At 31.0% G+C, this 25,528-nt stretch overlaps 1 protein-coding gene and 1 non-coding gene across 2 annotated transcripts in view; both read left to right on the plus strand.

Annotated features, from left to right (window-relative positions):
- Window positions 1-25,528, plus strand: part of LOC118198837 (ankyrin repeat and fibronectin type-III domain-containing protein 1-like) — a 1,134,269-nt gene that overhangs the window by 121,596 nt on the left and 987,145 nt on the right. The window lies entirely within an intron of this gene.
- Window positions 9,603-9,676, plus strand: TRNAK-UUU (transfer RNA lysine (anticodon UUU)). Its single transcript has one exon. It is a non-coding gene; the product is annotated as a tRNA-Lys (tRNA).

Consider the following 25,528-nt stretch of genomic DNA (forward strand, 5'->3'; position numbering starts at 1 on the left):
GTTTCGTGCTCTGAAATAAGACTAGAAAACTCTCCCAAACTAATAAAGTAACTTTTCAGGTTTGGCTCTAAGGTATTTCTCCCGCTTTCCTAACGTGCTTTCGTGGTGTAGTGGTTCTGCACGCTGGGCCTGTATTCCAGATGTCCGTGGTTCGATTCCCGGCATAGGCATTATTAATTGTTCATCTCTCTGATTTTTCCAATTAACCTAATGTCTCTACATGGCGTTATAATAAATAAAACCAAGCCTAAAATAAACTGAACCTAACTTAACGCCAAACCAGAAACCTGAACCTAACGCCAGACCTGAAGAGGTGGGAGATAATTCGTCACCACCAGGATTTGGTGCTTGGGTTTCCCTTTCCAATCCCCTTTTAAGTGGGAAAAATGTAAGATATATTCTTCCTCTTTACGCTTGATTTGATGTAAATGGAATCACGTCTGGCTAGCAGTCGCGAAGCACACAGCTCGAGTCCCGGATAAGGCCCTGACATTTTTATATTTTACAAAATAAATCTAATGATTGTAACAGCTAAACGGAAAACTTAATTTAGATTGCAATTTAAACATTAGAAAAACTGAAATATTACGTTTATTATTTATTACACTGCCAGCTTCGAATGCGAATAACTTTAGTTCTATTCGAAGCAGATTAGGGATTTAATGAGCCTGTAAGATCATCGATAAAAGTATTTTAATAGTTATTAAACGAAAAATAATGAGAAATTACGATAGATATACAAATGTGAAATTAAATACAAAAAATATGCTTTTTATATGAAATTCTGAATGAAGCGAATAGATGAAGTATTTATAACAAAGTATAAAGAGGCAGTTAAGAAAAATATGCCATTCAGTATGTTATTTCAAGAAAATAAAGCCCGAAATAACAGTCCGTTTCATGACGTTCTCTCGACATGATTTTTTATAAATTTTCGGCGAACATTAAATATTGTCTTCCATTTCATGGAACATTTTCCCTATATTCTCCATACCAAGAAGTAGCTTTTCAATTTTCCGGAAATCTTGCATGTGGTTTCTTCTAATGGGAAGATTGACCATCCCAGATCTGTTCTCACTTGTTTGTAGTATGTCCTCATATTCCTCGTGAGAAATACCAACTAGTTTTCTTTTAAAAAGTTTTCCACAGATGCATCTCTTTCCTTCGACAGGTAGCTCTCCCTTATTTTGAAATAAGCGATTAAAGAACAGAAATACCTGATCCATTTCACATTATCCATCATACTGTACCCTAATTTTGATAGATACTTAATCGAAAACTTAATAAGTTTGTATAGCAGTTCAAATGAACTGTGTGACAGCGGTTAAGCATCTGATACTAAAAATACTTTTTCTTCTTTAAATAAGCGCTTGTAGTATTGATGGCATTTAATTGCATGAATATCAAACAGAACTGCGAGACCGCTGAATTTGAATACCGCAGTTTCAGATTTCGTTTCCAAATAATATTTTCCTTCTCTCGAAAATTTATAGCTTCAAGGCATTATATCTGAAACAATTTTCAGATTTGGCGTATCGGAATTTGTAAAATAAGCGATGTTACTATTCTTTGATGATTTAGTCAACCCTCAGTTTGGAAAAAGATTACATACGATCTGATACGTGAACACGGAAAATAATTTTAAATTCTCCGTAAAGGCAAACTTATAATAAAATATTTGAAAATACCTTAACTTGGCGTATAACAGTTGTGAAGTCATGTTTTCTGCCTGCATTTTATTGGTTTAAACGTAAAATTATTAAATATGGATTGAATAAATCGTTACCTTCTCTGTAATTATAGCTTAGAGACGTAAATAAAGCATGATTTGTATTTAACAAAAGAAAAAAACATAATTCAGATTGCAATTTACATATAACAAAACATTTTACTCATTTATTACGTTAGTAATTTTAAGTGTCTCAGTATTATTTTAAAGCAAAAAAAGAAGGAAAAACAAATTTAATTATTTTCTAAGGAAATGAAAACTGAAAGAGAAAATGGCTTGACTAATATCTTTAACAATTTTAATTACAGTTTTCATTAAAGCCCGATGATATCTTGAGGAAACACAATCCACACTGGGATATTCTAAATCTTTCACATTTGTTTATCAGAAAAATGATAGATAGGAAAACAAATTAATGGTCTTAGGACGAGATTGAGATAATCGTCATTATTTAGAAGATAATAAACAGTAAATAAAATTATTAAAACATTGTTTACTGCTTCAGAAACTGCTTAGGAATGCGTCGCCAGACTTCTGGGCTTTTATCTATGTTATGTTAAGCCTTTATGATCTGTTCCATTTAGCAAGTCTTATTATTATATGAGACATTTATGTTTTACTTAGCCAGTGTCCAGATTGTTGCCATCCGATGCAGTAAACGCACGTTTATTTATCTTTCGGATATATAACTGCTTGTTGAAATAAGAGACGTAAAAATAAGTAAATGCCTTTTCAGTAATTCCTATCTTAATTTTATTTTCATCAACATAAATACTAAAAATAACTACAAATGATTTATTTTTAGATATATATTACAAATATATTACATATTTGGTTTCTGTTAATTTAGATTTTACTTTGAGCTGGCATTAAAAAAATATTAAAAATATTTTGTCGAAGGAAGGAAAGAAAACATTAAATATTTTCTTTTTTTTATATGAAGGTAAATTCAATTGTTTATAAAAGAAGTTCATTCATCATTCCTTTCCTTGGAGAAACTGACTGTTGAGCTTAGAGCATTTTAAAACTTATTGTGAATTCTAAAAAGAAATAGAAAAATTGAATATGTGCATTGAGTAAAATTTAATATTTGCCATTCTAGTTAGTAATAATTAGTAAATTCTAATTAAATCCTTTTACTTGTTTAATTTTTAAGTCATTCAAGTTCCTGCATTACCTCTGTAAGAAACTAGAATTGAAAAAAAATTAAAATGAGCCACACAATTATCCAAAGATATTTTCGAATGAACTAATGGCTAAGAAACTGAAAACAAAATACCTTAAACCGCTCTATATTCTCTACATAATATGTTTTACTCAAGGTATGGGAATTAGATTACTAAATAATACGGAGACCGAACACATCTAGTTATTTATTGAACAATTTATTATCATCATCAACAAATGAAAGGCGATTCCTTTGTTTCTGTCATTTCAAAAAGATGCTGGTATGATTTCGTCATTTTTGATGTTATGTAATAGTGTTGTATCGCTTAGGGATATCACGAAGATAATGAGGTCTGGAACAGCACATAACATTTTTCATAGTGAGAGAAAACAAGTCGCATCTTTCTCCAAAAGACATGTCATGCAGCCTTAGATTCATCTTTCTTTGGTGAAACCCAAGCAAATTATTAGGAATTAAGAGGCGAATTTTGTTAAATTACAGAGGGAGTTGTTCGGCAAATTTTGATGAGACACAGCTATCATGTAAACTATTGCATATTTCTTTAAACCTCCTGTTAAATAAAATTTCAAGTTAAAACATTAAATATTTATTATTATGCTAAAGATTTTCCATTAAAATTGCAACACATATGAAAAATTATAGTAGATCATTTACATATAAATATTGGCTATTTTGAAAATGTACCAACCCGTAAATACTGCAGAAGAATCGCAGACTCAGACTTTTCAGGTTATGGGTAAAGTCATATTAAATATTTTAGGATTAGATAAAATCGCCTAAATACTTTCTCGCAATAATAGAGAAGAAATTCGCGATTATAAAGCCTCAGTGCATCTTACTTCCATCTCTTGATATTTCTTCCTGTCTGCCTGAGCTCGTTTCGATAAATAACCCTTTAATCGGACAGTTGCAGAGAAGAACAGGGTATTGTCCTATTTGTCAATATAATAGGGGTATCAGTGTCTTCATGTTACAGCCATACTTGTTAGCGTCAACGTACCTACTTTTAAAGAAGGTCTTCAATCATCGTAAAAGCATTAAATCAATGCAGCTAAGTATATTCTTTAGCAATATATTAGAGAAATTTTAGCTTTCGTAAAAGTATTATATTAGATAATAATGGTTTTGAGATAGTAATCACTTAGTTTCCTTTCTAACAGATGCAGTAAGCTAAAAGTAGATATAAGGGAAAATGAATAATTTTTATTACATTGTAAGAAATAAAGAAAGTATTGTAATCGAGAAAAAATTCGGGTATCATCTTTCAATGAAAATATCCAATTTGATGCTCTCGCATCCATTTAGACTACTTTTTTTGCGTGAGATCTGTACGTACGAACAGAGACCTACGTAATAATATATACATACGTAAGTACAGAAGTCATGAAAAAATTTCTTCTGAATCTATTTTAAATCCACTTTACAATCCGTTTCGGAAAAAAATGCCCTGTATTCGTACGAACAGAGACCGTACGTACGAATACAGGGCATTTTTTTCCGAAACGGATTTTAAAGTGGATATAAAATAGATTCAGAAGAAATTTTTTCATGACTTCTGTACTTACGTACGTATATATATATATATATATATATATATTTACTAAAAAATTTTTAATTATCTCCTAATATAAATTTAGTAGAATGTATCAAAAAGAGGGAACCCATATGTAGGAAGTTTAATTCCGAAAATTGTGTTTTAAAGGAACTTCAATGTAAATCACGAAAAAAACTTTTTAAGGGTACTTCAATTTAAATCATAAATAACAAAATTTCAAACTTTGAAAAAGAAATATAAAAATAAATAATTAGCACTATTGATCGGAAATTAGTTGAGTTTTCAAGGGGAACAAACCAACTCGCGTTCAATAAACAATGATTAATAAATGCGAAGGTGTTTCGCCTTTTACTCAAGTAAAAATGATGATGCCAAACTGGCAAATTAAGTTAGGCCAAAATTGTAGTTCCGTGAAATAATGCAATTATAGCCAAAGTAGAGTATCAAAGAACTCATTCTGAATGAAGCATTTTCGTTAATACAAGATTCTTTAGAAATTTTGAGTAAAAAGCCAATTTATGTAGTAAAATTTACAAGATACTTGAGTAAATGTCTCCCGACACCTTCGCTTTTATGCATGTTAATTCAAGACTATTTTTATAAAAATAAACATAATAAACAGTAGTAATCGTAACTGGAATTATGAAATAAAACTCAAAGCAATTGAAAGAAACATGAGAAAAATAAGAAACATAACTATCTCGCATCACTCAAAAAAGATTAACCGTAGAACGCTGAAATTGTGTATATTTGATTATTATAACTTATAGTTGTGCATTCCCTTTTTTGTTGCAATCCGCTATTTTTATTCTTATATATCGTTAAATTGTGCATTTTTATTTTAAATGTGGTTGAATTATAATGTTCTTATGTTCCAGCTAAGGTTATTATGACTTTCTTTAGTATGCAGACAATAGTTGTATAATTATCAACAGTTTAAAAGTTTAAGTGGCGGTAAGCCTAACGAGGCCGCCATTTGTTTACATTTGAAACTTTTAATAGGGAATAGGGAGTTAAGTCTGTTGGTGTACCAATTTCAATGTTTTTTTTATCCAGTGGGACAAAAGTTAACTTTAAATTTTTGGGCACGAACGTTTTGCCTTCTTATCCGTTGATCAAATTGCTAGCTGTGGCTTCGATACTTTAATTTTAATTGCAAAAATTGCTTTTTAAGTGTTCTTAATTGTGTTTGGAGTTTTAGGTTTTTTTTCTGTATTTTACAATTTTTAATGAAGATGTTTTGAGATTTTACGCATTTTTTGCCTTGCCGCGAAGGGAGTACTGAAATGATTGAACGAGAAATATGTCTCTAATGAAATTCGAGGAAATAAGTTTAAATGCAGTGCAGCAGAAATGTGTATAATTTAATAGGATGTACAAAGAAGTAACGTGGTGTCCGCATCAGGTTTTTTTACTTCCTTGTACAAAGTAAAAAGGAAGGAGTGTAATCGTGAAAAGTTTCACGCAGCATATTTCAACGAAAATATCCATTTTGACCGCTATCGAATGAAATTTAACGATGTTTTTGCGTGATAACTGTACGTAAGGACAGAATAAAATCTTTTTCTCCATAACAATTATAAAACTGCTTTGAAATGAATTCTGAAGAGAATTTTTCGTGGCGTCTGTACGAACGTATGTACGTACGTACGTATCTCGCATAACTCAAAAACGAGTAGCCTCAGAACATTGAAATTTTGTGTATAGGACTGCTATAACATGTAGATGTGCACCTCGTATTTTGGTTGCAATCGGCCGCACCAAACGTATATAAATATATTTATATATATATCTACTCTGTTACCCGGCTCAGTGATCTCAGTTTCTTTACTCTTATATGTTTGCAAATTGTACATTTTTAGCTTTAAAAATGATTGAATTATTTGTTCTTATCTTCTGTTGAAGGTTTTTATGCCTTTAGTAAATCTGTATGCAATATGTTTAGAATTATCAACAATTTTAAAGTTGTTTAAGTGCCGCTAAGCCTAATAATGTTTTTGATGGCGGCCATTGCTTGTTTACGTTTGAAACAGCAGAACAGTGGATTTGTAGCCAATCTAGAGAAACTTAGCTTCGCAACAACAAAGATAACGCCTTCATTTATTATTGCGAATTAAATCATGCTTAATACTTCCTAGAATGTTTTCCAGGAAATAAGTATTTAAGATTTACTTCGCAATTTTTAATACAGATATTTTGAGTTTTTGTATTTTTGCCATGTCACAAAGTGAAAACTGAATTAATTGAATGAGAAATACTCAATCTTCTGTGAAAAACTGCTTCTTTTTTGTTTTGTTTGCTTAATTTCTTTTATACATCGTTCTAGCTTTATCATAGTATTTGAATAGAACATGTGGCAACGATTAAATAATTCTTTAAATGATATAAATTTTGTGCATTCTGAGTTACAATATGATTTATTTCCAAAAGAACCTTTCCAGAAGACATCTCAACAATATGACAATTAATAATATCTCCATCCCAAATGAAAAATATGTTAAATATTTAGGCGTTTATCTCGATCAAAAACTAGCCTTCAAAAACCATATCGAAAATATCTGTAAAAAAGCCAACCAAGCAATAGGCAGTATCTAAGCACTCATAGGGAGAAATTCTAAACTTAGTCTCGTTACCAAAAGAGTTATTTATCTACAAGCTATCCGCCCGATTTTACTGTATGCTTCCCCAGCGTGGGCTGCAACTGCAAGAACTCATCGCGAAAAAATACAAAGAATTCAAAACAAGGCCATCCGAATAATTACAAATGCGCCTTGGTTCGTACGAAACAGCACTCTTCACAATGACTTAAAAATTAAACCCACGGATTCTGAAATCCTAAAAGCTTCTCATAACATTTTTATGAAATGTGACAGACATCCTAAGAATATCATCAAAAAACTAGGAAATTATGATTTCACAATTGAACAACGCCACAAGAGGCCCCGCACTATTCACCAAAATAGTCGGTGGTAATGTATATATTTTCGTTTTATTCTTATTTAGCCAAGATTTTACTTCATTTTATTTACTTATAGATTTACTTATCAAATTACAAAGCGCTATGGACTTTGTTCCTGCCAAAGCAGGTAGACTTTATACGTAAATAACTTTTACTCTTGTGAAACGTTTCAATGTACTGCAAATTGTGTTTTTCACCATTTTACTTGCCAATTATTGCTTATCAGAAGAATAATTTTTATGAAATTTTAAAAATGCATCCTGCAAGTGTTGGCGCAACCAGAGCTGCAGTCAACTAAAATGCTTTTGATCCCTACTAATAGATGGCGCCCCACGAGCACCTCATTTGTTCAAAGTTTACTTATTCTACGGACGGCGGCACAGGAGCCTCCGTCGATAGTAATCTTCTGAGTTCTAGCACAGCTTGTGTACAAGTACTTCCGTATTATTGGATACAACTTACTCGATTCTTCAAGCATTTAAAAGTCAAGTATCATATATTGGTAAAGGCCGTTAATGGTCGATTGCCTCTTACTAAGTGAGAGATAGACGTAGACATAGACATAGTTACAATATGAACGAAATATAACACTGTTAAGTGAACCTAGCGCCAGAGTGTCGCTATGGTAAACAAAAAGAGTGAATTTTAAAGAATGCATTCATTCTATTGTGGTGTATGCGCTGTCGGCAAAGTAGATTTAATTCAATTCAATAAGTTTAAATGAAATGCAAGAAAAATGCGTGTAATTTAATATTCCGTACTAGGAAGTCATGTGGTGGATTTTTTCTTTTTGTATTGATCATTGTGCCTTGAAAAGTATTTGAAAGTTAGTTACTAAGTAAATAACTAAAGTTATATTGAGAGCTGGAATTCTGAAAAGTAGTTTTCTTTATCTTACTGTAGTACAAATATTTGAAAGATTGTATAGAAATATTCCTTTTCCTGGGCAATGAATATCATTTAAGTGATAGATTAAAAAAGTAGCATTGACGAGCTGATTCATTAACGCCGATTTGTTGACACTCATTTTAATGAACTTCAATTTTTCTATTGTAAAGAATTTTACATTTTTTCTGCCTTATATGGAAAGTAAAATGTGGTAAATATTCCCTTACTTAATATTCTTTTATTTTACTATATTTCATTTTTTAGACTTTACTATATTTCATTTTTTAGACTTTTAGAACTGCTTGCCAGTACTTTATTGAAACTGCGCTTTATGCTCCAAAGCCCAAAATAAATTTAAAAAAAAAATAAGATAATAATTTTATTTACTCTGTTGCAAACTAATTTTAGACAGTTTAAAAATGATTTCAGATGTTGTAATTTAATACCATTATTTGAATATAAGTTTTCTCAAATCTAAAATAATGAAGTTAACGAGAAACGTTTAAATGTCACGAAGATTATTTTTCAAAATCAATTTACAATAAATTAATGAGTTAACTGAAGCCTTTGAAGAATTTGGAATAATCTCTTGTTTAAGTTAAACGGAAATATTTTGAAAATGGGGATTTTTCTTTATCAGTTTCATGATAAAAATAAATATTATATTTTACTCTAAATTTTCAAATAGTTATTGTCAAAGAAAAAGATTCATGAATAAATCTCTTGCTAAAATTGAATTATAAAAAATAGGGATTAAGTTCTTTCCATAAAGAATAAAAGGGGAAAATGAAAAATCGTGAAACGTTTTCTTCCCTGTGATTAATTGAAAATTATAATTGTATCTGATCTGTGAATGGATGATGCATATAAGCGTAAAGGAACCATTTTTCTGATGAGAAGCAGTTGGAGGGTAGGGAGTTAAATATGCAAAATATAATAATTTTTTATCATGTTTTTACAATATTGATAATGAGATAATTTAATAAAAATGATCAAGAATTAAAAAAAAACTACTTTTTATGATGTTCTAAAATTAATTTGAATATTTTGCTTTGTCTATGCAAAAAAGTATTTATGACGTTTCCCGGATTTATATTTAAATGGGTAGGATTTGAGTAGAGAAGAAAACACCATTTTTAAATTTGAAACGGAATTATTAAAGAAACAATCAGTTTATTAAATTATTAATAGTCTAATGAAATATTTTCGTATTTTTCATTTTGGTGCTAGATTACGCAAATTTATTGATGTTATAAGGTGTTAATTCCCGCCTTCCTTGCGTGCCTTCGTGGTGTAGTGGTTCTGCACGCTGGGCCTTTATTTCAGAGGTCCGTGGTTCGATTCCCGGCGAAGGCGTTGCTCCCTTTTCACATCTCTCTGGCTTCCAAAAAATACCTGATGGCTCTATAATGTCATAAACTATTTTATTTAAAAAAATCAAAAAGTCAGTACACTATTTCCAGATTCTAATAGAATGGTATATTTTGTTCACGAAATTTGCTTTTGCGCAAAATTTAATTGCCCTGACTTTCCATACGGATGTTTCCGAACATCTATTTTTATACAGGTGTAAAAAATAAGTTATCGATAAAGTGCAAAATAAAATCAATTTAAGCTTTAAAATCTAATATTTTAATTTTTACATTTTTTAATAAATATCATTACAAGTATTGAATAGGAAGGTGTTGATTCTTCAATACTTGATTACTCATTCAGTTACGGAGTCCGTTGGGAAATACGGGAGACATATATATATCTTTCTTCGTGGAAGATGTTCTAAGTGAACTTTGCTTGTATAGTGACCGCACAAGTTTCCAGGAAGTTTAAGTTTCTTGTGGAAATTATTTTCATACAGAAGTCCAATATAGCTACAGATTAAGGATTTGCATAACGAATTTACCCTATTAAAGTTCTTGGAGTGAACTGAAATGTACTGAGATAGAAGTGAGGCACACCAGTTTGTTAATAATGCTTTATAAATAAAACAACAAAGTAATCCGGAAAGGATAAAAAAATTAAAACTTTCATGCTTAATTTTCTCGGGTATTGCAAATGTATAATATTTTAAAATGTGGAAAACATATCTTACGTATAATACTTAAGGTCCTCTTAAGGGTAACCCCCTTCAATAAAACCTTATTTTGATAAGTAATTTCTCAAACACTCATTATTCATTCAGTTAAAATTGCCAATTTGATTATTTCCTTTTTCATTTCTAAAGTAGCTTGAATTCCGTAAATTAATTAATTAATTAGCTAATTTTTCCTTAAATTATGACTTATTAATTTGTTTGCAGAATTTAGATCTTATAAGAAACTACTCTCGTCATTGACGCATAATATTACCATTAACCTTATGCGCGTCTGAATGTCAACGAATTAGTGGATAATAAACGATGAAAAAGACTCATCAATATTGTGTTCTCGTAGAAATCATAATCTTTCATTAACTTATAAGGTATTTCTCCCATCTTCTTAACATGCCTTCGTGGTGTGGTGGTCTGCACACTGAGCACGTAATTGAGAGGTCAGCGGTTCGATTCCCTGCGAAGGCGTTGCTAATTTTTCATCTTGCCTGCTTCCAAATAATTCTAATGTTTCTGCAGTGGCGTCCGAACTAAAAGGGTGTTGGATGATGATTCTCCTCACCCAGGATTTGGCGATTGGGTCCCCTAAAAACCCAGTTGCCCTTTAAAAGGAGAAGTATATAAGGTATTTCTCCCGTCTTCTTAACGTGCCTTCGTGGTATGGTGGTCTGCACGCTCAGCGCGTAATTTAGAGGTCCGCGGTTCGATTCTCGGCGAAGGCGTTGATAAATTTTCATCTTGCCTGCTTCCAAATAATCCTAATATCTCTACAAACTGTTTGCCTTTTTCTTTTTTATTAGTGATATATTTTACACAGCAACTTCATAAAAAATTCTGTAGTGTTGTTCCCGGTGTAAATCTAATTTAAATTTGCTTAACAGGACAGACTGTCAAGGGAGTCATCGCCACATCTATGAAGTATAACAAAGTACTAAGAAGGTTAAAATCTAAAGAGCGCAATTTAACTTCTTCTAGAAAAATAGCTATACTAACGGAATTGAGCTGGGAGATGGAAAGTAAGAAATCCGAGCACCGCTGCCAAAACTCTGTCTCCAGAACTTTAGTAACTCCGTTTTAAATAGTCTTAAACAAATTTGCATCCTGCTGAGAACTCATGAAAAGGAAAAGTTATGCTATAAATCAAAATCATAATCATTAATAACTAAAATAAACGGTACAAATCAACCATCTTATTATCTTATAAATTAGGATCTAATTGTTTTAACTTGTTTAACATAATCCAGAGTTTACAAAAATAACTCCTTTCATCTAGGATATTAAATATGCGTTCAATGCCACTTTCAGCCTAGACAAACTAGTATTTTTTAATTATCTCGGTCGAACGAATTGTTTATTAGTAATTCTTTTCTCTTTCTTTTTTTTTCTTTTCTCCTTTTTTTCTTTTGTTTAATAGACTTAAGCACCGTTGCTTTTGTTTTACTTTTTCATAACTGTGCATATTTGAGAATTAATTATTTAATGGGTACTGAGAGATAAAGAAGACATACATCATAAAAGTGATAAAAGGTTTAGATACCTTTAACCTTTATTAACTATTATAATTAAGCTATCATTCAGTCTGAGATAGGAAATGAGAAAAATAGCAGAACAATTAGTAGAAACAATTCAGAAATGAAATGAGTCCTTTATGTATTACGTTTAATAAAAGCCTATAAGACATTTATTATGTTTCGAAATTCCTTAAAAAATAGTTTCCTCGTTTTACCTACATTTCTTAATTTGTATAAATGTATGTTATCAGTGGTGATTGGAGGCGGTCTTCATAGAAAAAAATATTGTAATTATTAGTACATATGTTTATTTATGTTTTAAAAATAGTGGCCACTTTTAGAGACGGATATCTATAAAATATGATCGTCAATAGAGGATTCACTGTATTAATATCACATAGAGAAAAAGGCCACAAAAATCTAGTGCCGCAGTCTGCTTAGTCGGCAAGAAATAATCTACCAGTGTTCAGCCGTTTTATCCACTTTGGCCACTGTAGTAAGATGCTCATCTGGCTAAAAAGCACGCTTTAAACTTCTGATAATACCTTTAGAATTAAAGTTTTATCTCAGTACTTCTTATATTTGTAACAGTCAACATAACCACTATCTTGCGTCACAAAAAAGTGACAAATTTATTGGAATTACTTTTTAAGAACTATTCAGTGATGTATTACTGAAAATACCAAAGTAAAAGCCTGTGGGCTATATGAAGATTTTATGGCTACTTGTTGCGATCAGTAACTATCAGATTTTATTGTTATGATTATTATTACTATTATTACTGATTGCAGCTTCTTAGTGTGTCAGTATATTCTTACTTTTTGTCATTCTAGGGCCATACTTAACTGAAATGTTTGCAACGCACTTCATGCACTGCACGCACAGTATTATTATTAATTTGTATTAAATAACAAGATTTTCGTTATATTTTCCGAAAAATATATATTCAAAACAGTAATTTAAAAACATACTTTGGTAATTTTATATTTGGGCTGTACGTTGTTGGGTGAATAATAATGTTTATGTATTTAATTTGAAATATACAGGGTATTCGACAATAGTGGATGCAGGCTTTACTTTGTCGAATATTAACCTTAGCAATATTGTTTTAGTTACAACATGTGAGGTTTACTATTTATTTTTAGCTAATTGCTCATTTTAAGTTAGCACTTTCCTATTACTCTCTTTTCACCCACGCGTTTTATGACAGAATGTAAAAAAGATAGCGAGAGTTTTAGAGTTTATTAAGATTAAGGTAGAATGAAGAGTTGTTTAAGTAAGAGTTTTGGGAACTTATTTTTAGAGCATATTTGCTTGTTGCAAACCAGGTTGTGCTGTGATTATTAGCGACTTGCGTTAGCGGCGTTGAGTGTTCTAGCCATTGGGCTTGTCTCGCCGGTTACTACGAACCAGAGCTCTCTCTGCACGTTAAATTATTCTTTGAGCCGTTAGGCTAATCTATTACACCTTGAAGTTATTAGTTGTTACGTTATTCTGTTAAGCCAGAAATGATTGCCTTCTTGTAACCCAAGTTGGGTCATTTGTTAATTGTTTATATAAAAGGGACCCTTCTTTTGATTTCTGTTTTGTTTCACAAGGCTAAAAGATAATTCTTCAATAGCCGTTTTAATAGTTTATGTACCCAAAGTGGCATAGATTTTACAAACGTTTCTCAGACTAAGGTTGAGAATTTTATGAAAACAGTTCAAACATTCTAAGTAGAAGATTGCCACATGAACAATCTAAATTTAGCATTAAGAATTTTTGCATAAAATGGCTGTTTATTTAAATGTCCGTAATACTTTAATACGTTAAATGTAAAATTCCTTATTTTACATGCAAAAACTCGCGGAAAATGTGAAACTGACTTAACTTTTCGATGTTTATTAATTTACTGACTTTGAACAGTTTTTACTGCTCGAAATTTGATATTTATCCAATTAAATTTAGGAAATAAAAACATACTTTTCTCGTTTGACGAATTTATGATTTCGTACTGAGTAAAGCAGCGTTCGTTATTACTATTATTAGCTTGCTACAAGAAAATATTATTTACATAAATCTGTGAAAATTGCAGGTAATTAATAAAAACCATTTTGTCAACAAAACGGAGGAAACTATTGCTGTGTGTATTTTTTCATTGATTCCTGGGCTTAATTTAGTCACTTATTACAGAGAATATTCGAGGATAATCTGCCATAATGCAATGTGAAACGTCACTGGTATGTGCACAATGTATCAAAACGATCACATATTTAACTTGAGAATAATGTGTTATTTAAATAATCGAAATAGTAATTTGATATGCTAGCTGATTTAATTTAACAAGCATTTTTTTGATTCGTTTATCTTTTCGTGTCATTCGATCATCAGACTGAGGACATGCGCTACAAAAATTATCGCCTCATAATCATCACAAAATGAAATATTTTTATGCCTCTTTGTGATTCTATCCCAGGTATTCCAAAGATTTTCTTTTTCCTTCAAGTTCGTCAAAAGACTCTTATAATGTCTGTAACTCCGCAAAAATGTTGTTGTATCATCTTTTTCACGCGAAGTGTTTAGTATCGTACTACCAATATATTGTTACCCATAAATTAACGTTCAAACGAAAATGTTTAGTGCTTTTTCTTTGTGATACCCCATAAATATTTGTAATCCTACCAGAAAAACGTAATTTTTTCTTTTATGTACACCAGAAAAAGTCAATAAAGGCTTTTAACTCCGCATGATTTATTGACTTTTTGTCTATTTTAAACCGAAATTTGGTATTTTACCTAAATATATTAATTTTTATAAGTTCTCTAATATTCATCATTAGTAAAAAATCCTCAGCATTCTAAAGGACTTCGTTATATTTTTATTGCAATAACTACACTTGCCAGATTTTATAATAAGTTCTAAGTCTGCAATGAAACTCTCGACGACGGGGAAGGTTTTTCCATTTTGTTTCTTTATCCTTTCTGAAAATTTCATCAGATAAATCATTGCCATTTCTGAATTGTTTTCTCGTTAGGAATCATAGCTTTTTCTATGCATTTCTACAATATCACTTGTAGAGTCATTAGGTTATTTAGAAGCAGAAGATGTGAAAAATGAGCAATGCCCTCGTCGGGATTTGAACTGCGGACTTCTCGAATACGCGCCGAGTTTGCTGACCACTAAACTCCGAAGGCATGCTGTGAAGGCGGGAGAAACACCTTATACACCCTGATCTGCAGTCTTCTTGCGATGAGCTACGATCATCTTCGAATAGTATGTTTTAACTTCTTAAATATCTCTAGCATTATTAAAATGAAAATTTTTGTTAGAGCCATAATGCATCGTCAGTTAACCTAATCTCGTATGAAATTATAAAAGTGTCTCAAACTTTAAAAGCACACCTATATATGATAAATGAAAGAAAAGGTATTTCTTCACGTGCATGTGTTGATGTGAACGAACAGATAAAAGTAACTGTAATTTATTAAAATGTCTTAAAAATTAATATATATGTTTTAGCTAATTGAGATTGCGAAATTAAGGATGATCGTTCTTCAAAATTCTGACACCACAATATGAAATTAAAGCCTTGCAATACACTAAATTGATCTCAAAGAAAATACATTGAAGCCATCTAAATGTCTTGAAGAATAATGCTCTTGTGCAAATTTATGTACGTGAAATATAACGCTACTAAAATTTTAGGATGGTTGCACTATACATTTCTTAAATTAATTAAATGCTGTAATAGTGTGAATTTTATCAACTTTGTCCACCAGAGAACTGAGAGAAAGCCCTTTGTTAAGGATTTTCTAAGAGCAATTATAAAGGGCTTTGAAATTCAGGTAACTTCATTAAGAAATTATAAAGAAATTTGTCATTATTTGCACTAATTTAAACTCAGTTTATCAAAATGGTTTATTTAAAGTAAAAGAAACACAAGTAAAATTCAAAAACTTAACTCCATATTCTCTACCTGAGATTGTACATACAAATTATATAAAATTTTGCATCAACCATACAAGTTATGTTTGTTTTTCTTGTGATCTAGTTTTAAAACTATAACAATCTGAAACGATTTAGCGAGCCAATAAATGCATTAAAAACTGTTTTAACACGTGTTGCCTGGAGAGAAAAATGCAGTTACCTCTGAAAAATTTATTTCTATAATAGTATCGGGAAAATATATCGAAGGACATTGTATCCTTCAGCGGTTCAACGGCATATAATTAAGCCTTCTAGGGAACTGTCAATTCCTCTAGGTTTTAAAAATATTACTTTGCTACGATTATGGAAAGTAACGATAATCGAAATTTTTAAAGGTTGCAGATTGTAAAAGTTGTTTAACAACATTTAAGTAAAAAGCATTTATTTTTGGAGCACACGAGCCGACATCTTCTTTTTAGAAGTTCATTTTCTTTCAACTTGTTATTATAAAGATTTATATCTAACGAAAGGCTAATACAGTAAACAGGCTAAATTTAATATTAATTTTCAATATTTATGCATTGGCATTTACTACTGCAAATAATATGATTTTATTTATTCATTCCCTTTTATGAGAAAAATTTAGGTAACTGAAGCGTAATTCAAAAGTTAATAGAAATTCTCGTTTTTAAGATTACTGACGAAAGATATTTGGAAATATGTTTATGCATCTATGTGCCCCCCCCCAGTTATTATTATTTATTCCAATTTCACGCTGGAATATAATATCTAATATGATGATTTAAATACTGAAGTTGGTACTGTTTCGTGCAGGAACATGTATTGGACATCTATGTTGTCAATTAGGTATTTAATTAATTTTTATACTGAAATAATATTTCGACTTCTTTTTCCTATAACGGGAAGCGAAGAAATAAGTTTCTTTGAGTTTTGGTCTACGCTGGCACACATAGAGTGCAGACGGAGGGTGTGACTATCTGACCATAAGGGACCAACTTGTTTGGTTTAGGTGAGTTGGACTGCGTCCACTTCTGGTACCTTATAATACTATCTGTATTCTTAAGTCGTTTCTGAAAAATTAAAAAATCCTTTCATCTTTTATGTAAGCTTACATTCGAGAATAAAGATTTTGATCCTTTCAGTGGAGTTGCTAAAGGAAATGAAAAATAATATACTCTTTGTAATTCAATTTAACTAAATACTGTACAATATTCACAGTATTTCAAGAACATATTCTAATAATCAACTTGTAACGTGCATTATAATGAAAAATGATGCGCATTCTAGAACACAACTGATGGCTTCCTGATCATCGGTTTTGTTCTTGCGTTGTGATTTATCTCATTGTCTGACAGTAGCATCAGAACAAACCCTCAAAACTCGTCGTGACAAGGAAAGCAAGATTGCGCCTGTCGGTGGTATTGCTTCGTGGTATTTCATCTGTCGTTGGTATTGCTTCGTGGTATTTCATCTGTCGTTGGTGGTTGGTACTTTTTGTTGTACAATCCCTTGTTCCAACGACTTCGTTCAGTTCCACCCTCAAAGTTTTGATGTAGAGGGTTCGAGGGTTTCAACCCCTCTTCCCCTACCACCAATGTCTCGAGAGGACTTTCGGCTCGACATATATTTAGAGTACCCCATGCCACCAAGAACACTGTACATTTAGAAACATTTATGCCTTCTCCGGGATTTAAACCTGGGCCCTTCAAAACCGCAGTAGGCTCTCCTAACCCTTATACCGTCTGGGTGGCTTATCAATTTTAATCTAATGTATGTAAATTAAGTGGGACGAAGCGATATTTATGATAATTTATGTATAGAATTTCATATACTGTGATAATTATAAAATCAATAAGAAATTTCCTCCTTCAGGAAAAATGACCTCTATAATGTGCTTAAGCATTGACTCTACTAGTCTTGTGCATGTATGTTTTACTTCTTCATCATGAAACCACACTTTTATAGCATTTTAATTATGTGCTCTTTGTTGTACAATCCATTGTTCCATAAGAATAAACCACAAGTTTTTGATCAGATTTACGTCTGCTGAATTTACAGGCCAATTTAAAAGTAGGATAATAATTTTATTTTCCAACGAGATCTTTCTGAGGGATTTTGAGGATTTCTGACAGATTAAAATTTTATTGGATGTAACAATTTAAGCAATTCTAGTATGCAGAAGTTGTCAAAATCTGGAAATATGAGGTCTGCTTGATCTACATTTAATTACTTTGAAAAATATATCTGTGATTGTTTCGGCTCAAACAGGGAAATCTGTAAAAATGTTATACCATCCTACTAAGAATGCGAGTTATTACGAGTATATTAGTTGTTTCAGAGTTCATCATCAACTTGAGAGGTTCTGGCTTGAATAGGAAAAGAATATGCAAAACAAATGAATATTGTAGTCTGTTACTTTAGAATAAGCACTTCAAGGACATTTCTCTCCCAAAACTTGACTCATAAACGACTGGCGTGGAAAACCCAAAACATGACTCATAAACGACTGGCGTGGGAAAAAAATCGAACTCTCTAATTTGCTAAAATCCCGTAATTTTTTTATATATAGATGACGGTACCATTACGATTGTAGATGAGAGAAGAGTTGTACGACCTTGAAGTGCCTATTGTAAAACAACAGTCTACAGTATAATGTTGAACTACAATTATCCAAAATCCAGATAATTAGAATAACTAATCCTCTAATTATCTGGATTAGTTGTTCTGCGTTCTAAAGTACGTATTCATTGTTAATTGTGCACAATATGAAGATTGTTTCCCATTTTAATACTTGATAATAGAATGGTAAACAATTAAAGTATTAAAACTATAAATAATTCATTAAAATTAATTAATACATTAATGTAAAATAATGTCTTAGTTTAATTTTTATTGAACATAATTAGTAGCTTGAATAAAAGTTGCGATTTCGGTTTACACAAATAAAAATAATTGCTTTATTTTATTGATAAAATAATTGCTTTAATTTTATTGATATAAAATTATATCAATAAAATTTCAAACAATATAATTGTTAAGTTTCAGGAAGCATCCAAAATCATTAATTTTATTTTTTATACTGTATTTGTTTAAAATTAACTTTCATATTAATTCTTTATTTTGCAGTTCAAATTGAAATGGAACGTTGGTTTTAGGAAATAAAAATAATTTTGCTAAATACTTTCAAAACGTGATATATGTGTTTTGCTTAACAGAAATGAATATATTTTTCGAACTATAGAATCTGCAACAGCTGAAATATACACAACAAATTATAAATTAATAAATTACTTCAGTTACATTACAGTTGAAATTTTAAATACTATTATGAGAACTTATAAGAAATATAAACTATAAACATTTTCTATACACAAGAAATTATAAATTAATTTAATTACTTCAGTTACATTACGGTGAATACGCATTAAAGGAAATCTTATATTCGAATGTTTCAGACAGGTTACACACGTAGTTTGTCTGGATATTGAGTTCCACTGCCCTGGAGATACATTAAACTTAAAGCTGCTTTTGCTTTTCTATTTTGAAACTTATTTTATTTAATTATTAATAAATTGGAATTAAGGATTCCCTTGAAATATAACGTTTATTTAAATCTTGTAAACTAAGGTGAAGTGGGGAAAATTTATTCTATAAATAATACAGTAATTCTCAAAATTGAAATCATGACAAAATTATTAAAAAACGAGGCAGAGGGGAAAATATAAATATACAGCAGAAACACATATGTTGCAGATCACCGTAAATGAAATCAAGTGTTCTTTACTTTATATTAATACCAAAATGAATAATATATTATGCAGTACTCAGTGATCTGATAAGATATATTTTATTCATTTGCTTTTCCTCCTCAAACTTTAAAAGTATTTCACATTAGTTTAAAATAAAACAGCGATTGGAAAATACGGCACTTTAAATGGTTTTAAGATGAGTAGAGCTTCCAGGCATTTTATTATTAAGTATTAAATTTTTCGCTTTCAAGCATTCTTAAAATATTTAACAGTATTTTTCATATTCAAGACATAAATATGTATATTACATGAACAGTACCGTAGACGAGGTTTTATAACATAGAGCACATACGCACTTTATAATTTATAAAATATAGAATATATATTTATAATTTATGGAATATAGTAATATATATATTTATACACTTAAAGTTACTTTATTATTTTATTTAGCTGTGCCTCTATCTCAGTATCTAAAATTCCAAGGAATCGGACTCTGTTAGATGCTCAAATAAATTCGAAAATTTATTCGAAACAACTTACGAAACTTCTTCGAAACAACTTACGAAAAAACTTATTCGAAACAACTTTCGAAAATCTCATATACGTAAAAATAGTTATTTGATTTATCTGAATGTGTGTTAAGTGACTGTAAATACGATATCTGCTTTCGAATTTCCAAACTGGTAATCATTTAAAATTCGGTAATTATGCACACTTGTATAAACATATAAATATAGATAGTATTCAAAAATGAAAAAAATTCAGATTTGATAGTGAATAAGATATTCATTAAACTGAATTAGCGGAATTTACTAAATTTCAGTTAGGTCACACCGTGTCATTTTATTTATAACATATAGAACTAATACAAAAATATAAAGAATAAAAATTTAATACATTATATAATAGTTTTCAAGTTTTGCAATTTCATTTCAGTAAACAGCGAAATGTTCCTGAAATTCCTAAACATTCTTTTTTTTAAAATGTAAATTTCTAATGTTTAAGAAATTATTTGTTGCCACAGAAAGAGAGCAATTATTTTTTCACTACAGATTTACTATAGCATTAATATATCAAAGGGACAGCAATATTGGAACGAGTTCCCCGGTAAAATTTGTTTTGGATAGAACCTACTCACTTCGTCCTCTTTGAAATCTATTCACTTAGGTCCCTTGTATTGAAACATTATTAGTGCCGTTTTTTAACATTCATCTATAACTTGAATTCCCACCCCGTTCAATGAAGAAGAATGCTAGGAGATAATTTAAAAAATTGTGCCAATATTGCCCAGACAATTGATCAGACATCCGCTCTGCATATGCAACCACAATTTTAAACATTGCACAAACATAAATATAAAATTGAGAACAGAAACATTGATTAACCGAGCTCGACTGGAAATTTGAATACCCTTGTAAACAGGACCCTCTAGTCCTTCATTAAGCATATAAAATAATATAATGAGGAAGGAAAACATATACAACGTATACAGATGGAAAGAAGACCTAATATAATTTTCTCTTATTCTCTTGCTCTTTAGAAATGTAGACAGGACATGCTATAATCTTTACTTGCCATTAAATACTTGCTAATTCACTCATGTGATATGATTAATTATTTATAATCACCGTGCCTTCGTTTGCAATAACATATTCCATAACTTGTTGAAGTACAGACACTTTGTATAATATGTAGTGTGTTTCAAAAGAAGATTACAGTTTTCGTGGTAACAGAAATGGAGAAACCATTAAATGCGAAATGATTATCGTGCAAATGTAGCATTTCGAGTTTAAATGCAGAAAGTTAAATTTTCGACATCCATTCATTTTGCTGATGCGTACGTCTGAAATTCATTTTCTACCCAAAGCAGCCAAATAATATGGCGTAACTTAAGCGTTAGTTGTGGGGATTCTGAAAAGTAGCTCAGTCTAGTTAATTGCTAAGACGTACATGTATTCTGGCTTCTATAAAGTTCCATGAAGAGTCCCTCGATGTGACGTTCTGGGAATGCCGTGTCTATATTACAGAGCACTTGCTCATCTGGCTTGAAATTTTACGAGGAAATGCTAAGTTTTGCTGAAAAGGAAAGCATCCTCCATGGCAGTTGTCACCTAATTTGGATACAGGAACTGTCCACACTGCCATTAATGGAAGCATCTTGGAGAGAAAGAGATATGGAAGCTTCATTCAAACTGATAGCGAAAAGACTAGCTAATATGACAGATACAGTGAATGTTTTGTAACGAAGTATTTATTTCCATTTTATCAATTTCTGCTAATTTGTGAGATTTACCCCTTTACAGGAAATGTTAACATTTCAATGACAACTTTCATGGTTTAAATATTCTCAATTTGTCTCATTCTGTCGTAATGAAAATTTTAGTCTGAAATCGAGTCTATTTTTTAAATAAACTTCTTTCAGATATTGTGTTACGGTGAATTTATGCAGCTTGAATTGTAGATTCTGTCTAAGCACATTCGATGCAGTGATATGTGATGTAGCAGTTCGACAATATGTGTGTTTCTTTTCTGGCCTTTCTTTGACAACTGCATCATAAACATGCGATCTGCTTCTACTAATCTTAAGTGACATAAATAATATCTGTTTGTTAGAAACGTCATGAGCCATATGATTTGTATGAGATTTCGCAATTTTTTTTTCTGTCCGAGCCGAAATTTCTCGGAATTTGTTCAGCAAACCTCATTTCTTCAGTTCAAATATATAATACACTCACTTTGCGCGACGAAAACGATCTCTTTAATGGCCTACGTTTAAAAGCATCAAGTTTAACTACTTGCATTAAAGGAACAAAACTTGATATGTTGTTGTGACTAATCTCAGTTGTCTGACCTAATCAGAACAAACCCACGAATTTGATCATGGCGAGGAGTACAAGATTGCGTCTCTTGTTGGGGCAAGCCTTGGGTACCATATACGTGACACTACGATTTTGCCTAGTCCATATCAATGTTCAGGATAGCACATCGGGAGGGGGAGCGGTCCAAGGGGGCATAGGACTATTTGCCGCCGTCACGCCAGTTCGCTGTCAGACCGTTTCGTCCTCGGGCGAATTTGCCGTCAAGACATATTTTTCTTTGCTTGACTGTATTTTATCTTGCTGTGTTATATTACATATAACAATTTTGTTTACCTATTGTATATTCAAGACATGTTTTTCTTTACATGCCAATATTATAATTTGCTTATTACATTATTACGTTTATTTAGTTTAATAATTTTGTGTACCTATTGTATACCTCTGACTGTCTTAAATTAAAAAATAAATACCTAAAAAAATAAAAGGTAACTTCTTTAATTCAACACATCTTGTAGAATTACTAAAATATTACCGAGAACTAATGACTTTTTTACTATAGCTATTTTGTTTACCTATTTCTGGCTGTCTTAATTTTGAAAGAAAAAAGGCTTTTGTTTTTAAACACAACTTCTAAAATTATCAAACTATATTGAAATAATGAATTCATTAATGAGGCGCGATATTTGTTAAGTTCAAATCAGTAAGTAACTAAAAGCATTCATGATTAGGATGAAATATAATATAATTTATAAAAATACTATATAATATTAAAATTAAGTATAAAACATTACAACTCGCTTATAACCAACCGTGATTTAGCGAGAACCAGGATTTAACGTGGAAATCGTAAATACTTGGTTGGTACAATGTTAAGTCTATAAGGGAATAACTCGCTCTTAACGAGTAAACCCCGGTTATAGAGAGCAAAATTTTTGGGATTCATAAAATTTATATTAATTTGAACCTCTCCAGCTCAACTTATCTTTTCTTTGAAAATTTCGTTTAACATTCCGAAGTCATTCGAAAGTTTAGAAATATTGTAGAACATTAAGGTATTTGGAAGAAGGAGCTATGAAAAATGAGCAATAACCTCTTCAGGACTTTAACCTAGATCTCTCGAATACGCGTCGAGTGTGCTAACCGTTATACAATGAAGGCATGCTGGAAGGCAGGTCCCCTTTTAAAGGAAATTAGGGGCCCAATCGCCAAATCCTGGTGGTGAAGAATCATTATCCACCACTTTTTTTAGATCAGAGTCATCATCCACCACCCTTTGAGTTTGGGCACCACTATATAGACTTTAGGTATTTTGGAAGCAGGAGAGATGAAAAACGAGCAACGCCTTCGCCGGAAATAGAACCACGGACCTCTGGAATACGCGCCCAATGTGCAGACTTCCACACCACGAAGGCATGCTATGAAGGCGGGAGAAATACCTTATAATTTTACCAACGCGGTTGAGAGTCTCTAACTAATATCTGAAAGCAATTGAATTTATTAAAAACTATAATTTAGTAATATATATATATATTGCTTTTAAAGGATTAGGATTGTTAAACTGCTAAGCAGTGTACTTTGATAATTTGAAAGATAAAAAAAATTGAATAACGTTGATTAACAACAGCGTAAATTTCTGCCATAGGTTTGATGTTGCTTCGTGCTGGACAAGAACTTGATCAAAATAAACGCATCAGTAAAAAAGGCGTATCTTTTCTTTTCTACTAGTAATCTCTTGACATATGAATGAAATAGATGTACTTAAAAATATTAGGAACAAAACTTTGCACTGTAAAATAAAATATATATATATATAAGTACATAAATAAGAAGCACTTTATAGTTTAAGCTCGTTAGGAAGTGACCGCCAGGATGTCAGAGAGTGTCAGAATCTGATTTGACATTAATACCAAATGACACATCCCTGACGTCATTAAACATCAAAAGGGTAATAAGCGTCTAAATGAAATTAATTTAACAGAATGAATTAATAGTTTGGTTAAGTTGTTTTATGAAGTAGACACTTATAACAGAGAATGAGAGATGTAAGCTAAAGATTCTTACTTTCACGCCAATAAGATTTCGTTCAATCTATAGCAACCTATTATAAAACTAAAGGACACCATTCAGATTGTTCACACAAAGATGGTTCGAAAATAAATTTTACGGTATTAATTGTTATTGAGAGGTTATCGTATCACAAGAGGGAATATTGTAAATATATAAATGATATTGTATAATTTTGTAATTTATACTGGAAAAGGAACCTAATAATTCCATGTTGTACTCCAGGTGAGGGTTTTATTTTTTCAAGAGAGTAAGCTTTCACAGCGATGATTTATTATATAGAAATATACTACATACTCACGTATAGAAAGATTGATTTGGGGATGAAGCAAAAGCAAATACCAAAGAATGGTTTTCATTAAATCAGCATTTTCTAGGAAATCTACAGAGATTTTGTAGAGGTTTATAAAATAATAAGAGGATTTAGTGAGATTAGTAAAGAAGGATTTGTTGCTGAGGAAATTGTTTTCCATTTTTGATGCAGCAAATATTGAAACTTATACGTTGAGAACTTAGGAAATAAAACTTTATTCTGTCGAAGGCAGATCAAAGGATAAAAAACTGTATGTTCCTCTGAGCGGCAAAATAACACAAACCAGTTTTATGGAACAGCCACCTAGGCTTATCGATTTTGTGTATTATAAATATTATTTACATAGCAAACGATTTATGAATTTTAGGAGAATTTGATACGAGAGTTTCCTCTTCAAGAGCAACAATATTCTCCTCAAGCATGTTAAGATTATTTTTGTTCCTTGAAGAAAACGGAGTGGTCTCAGAAATTCTTAAAATATATAAAATATTTCGATGAAACTAATGTTTACCTAAAATAGAATTTCTCGGATTAAATTAGTCTATTTTCAAACTAATTGATTATAGATTAATCCACAAACCCTATCTACCTAATAAGAACTGCCTTTCTAGAAGAAATTTTATGGGAAACGATTTAGCATTCAAGTTAAGCATAAGGAATTTATTATATTGCATATTACAATTTTATCCAATGGTGTAATTTAAAGATTTAAATAAGAATATGAATTTTTATC

This window comes from Stegodyphus dumicola, chromosome 3, assembly GCF_044657685.1.
Source record: "Stegodyphus dumicola isolate Sdum_Otavi_A_Nest chromosome 3, ASM4465768v1".
Lineage (NCBI taxonomy): Eukaryota > Metazoa > Arthropoda > Arachnida > Araneae > Eresidae > Stegodyphus > Stegodyphus dumicola.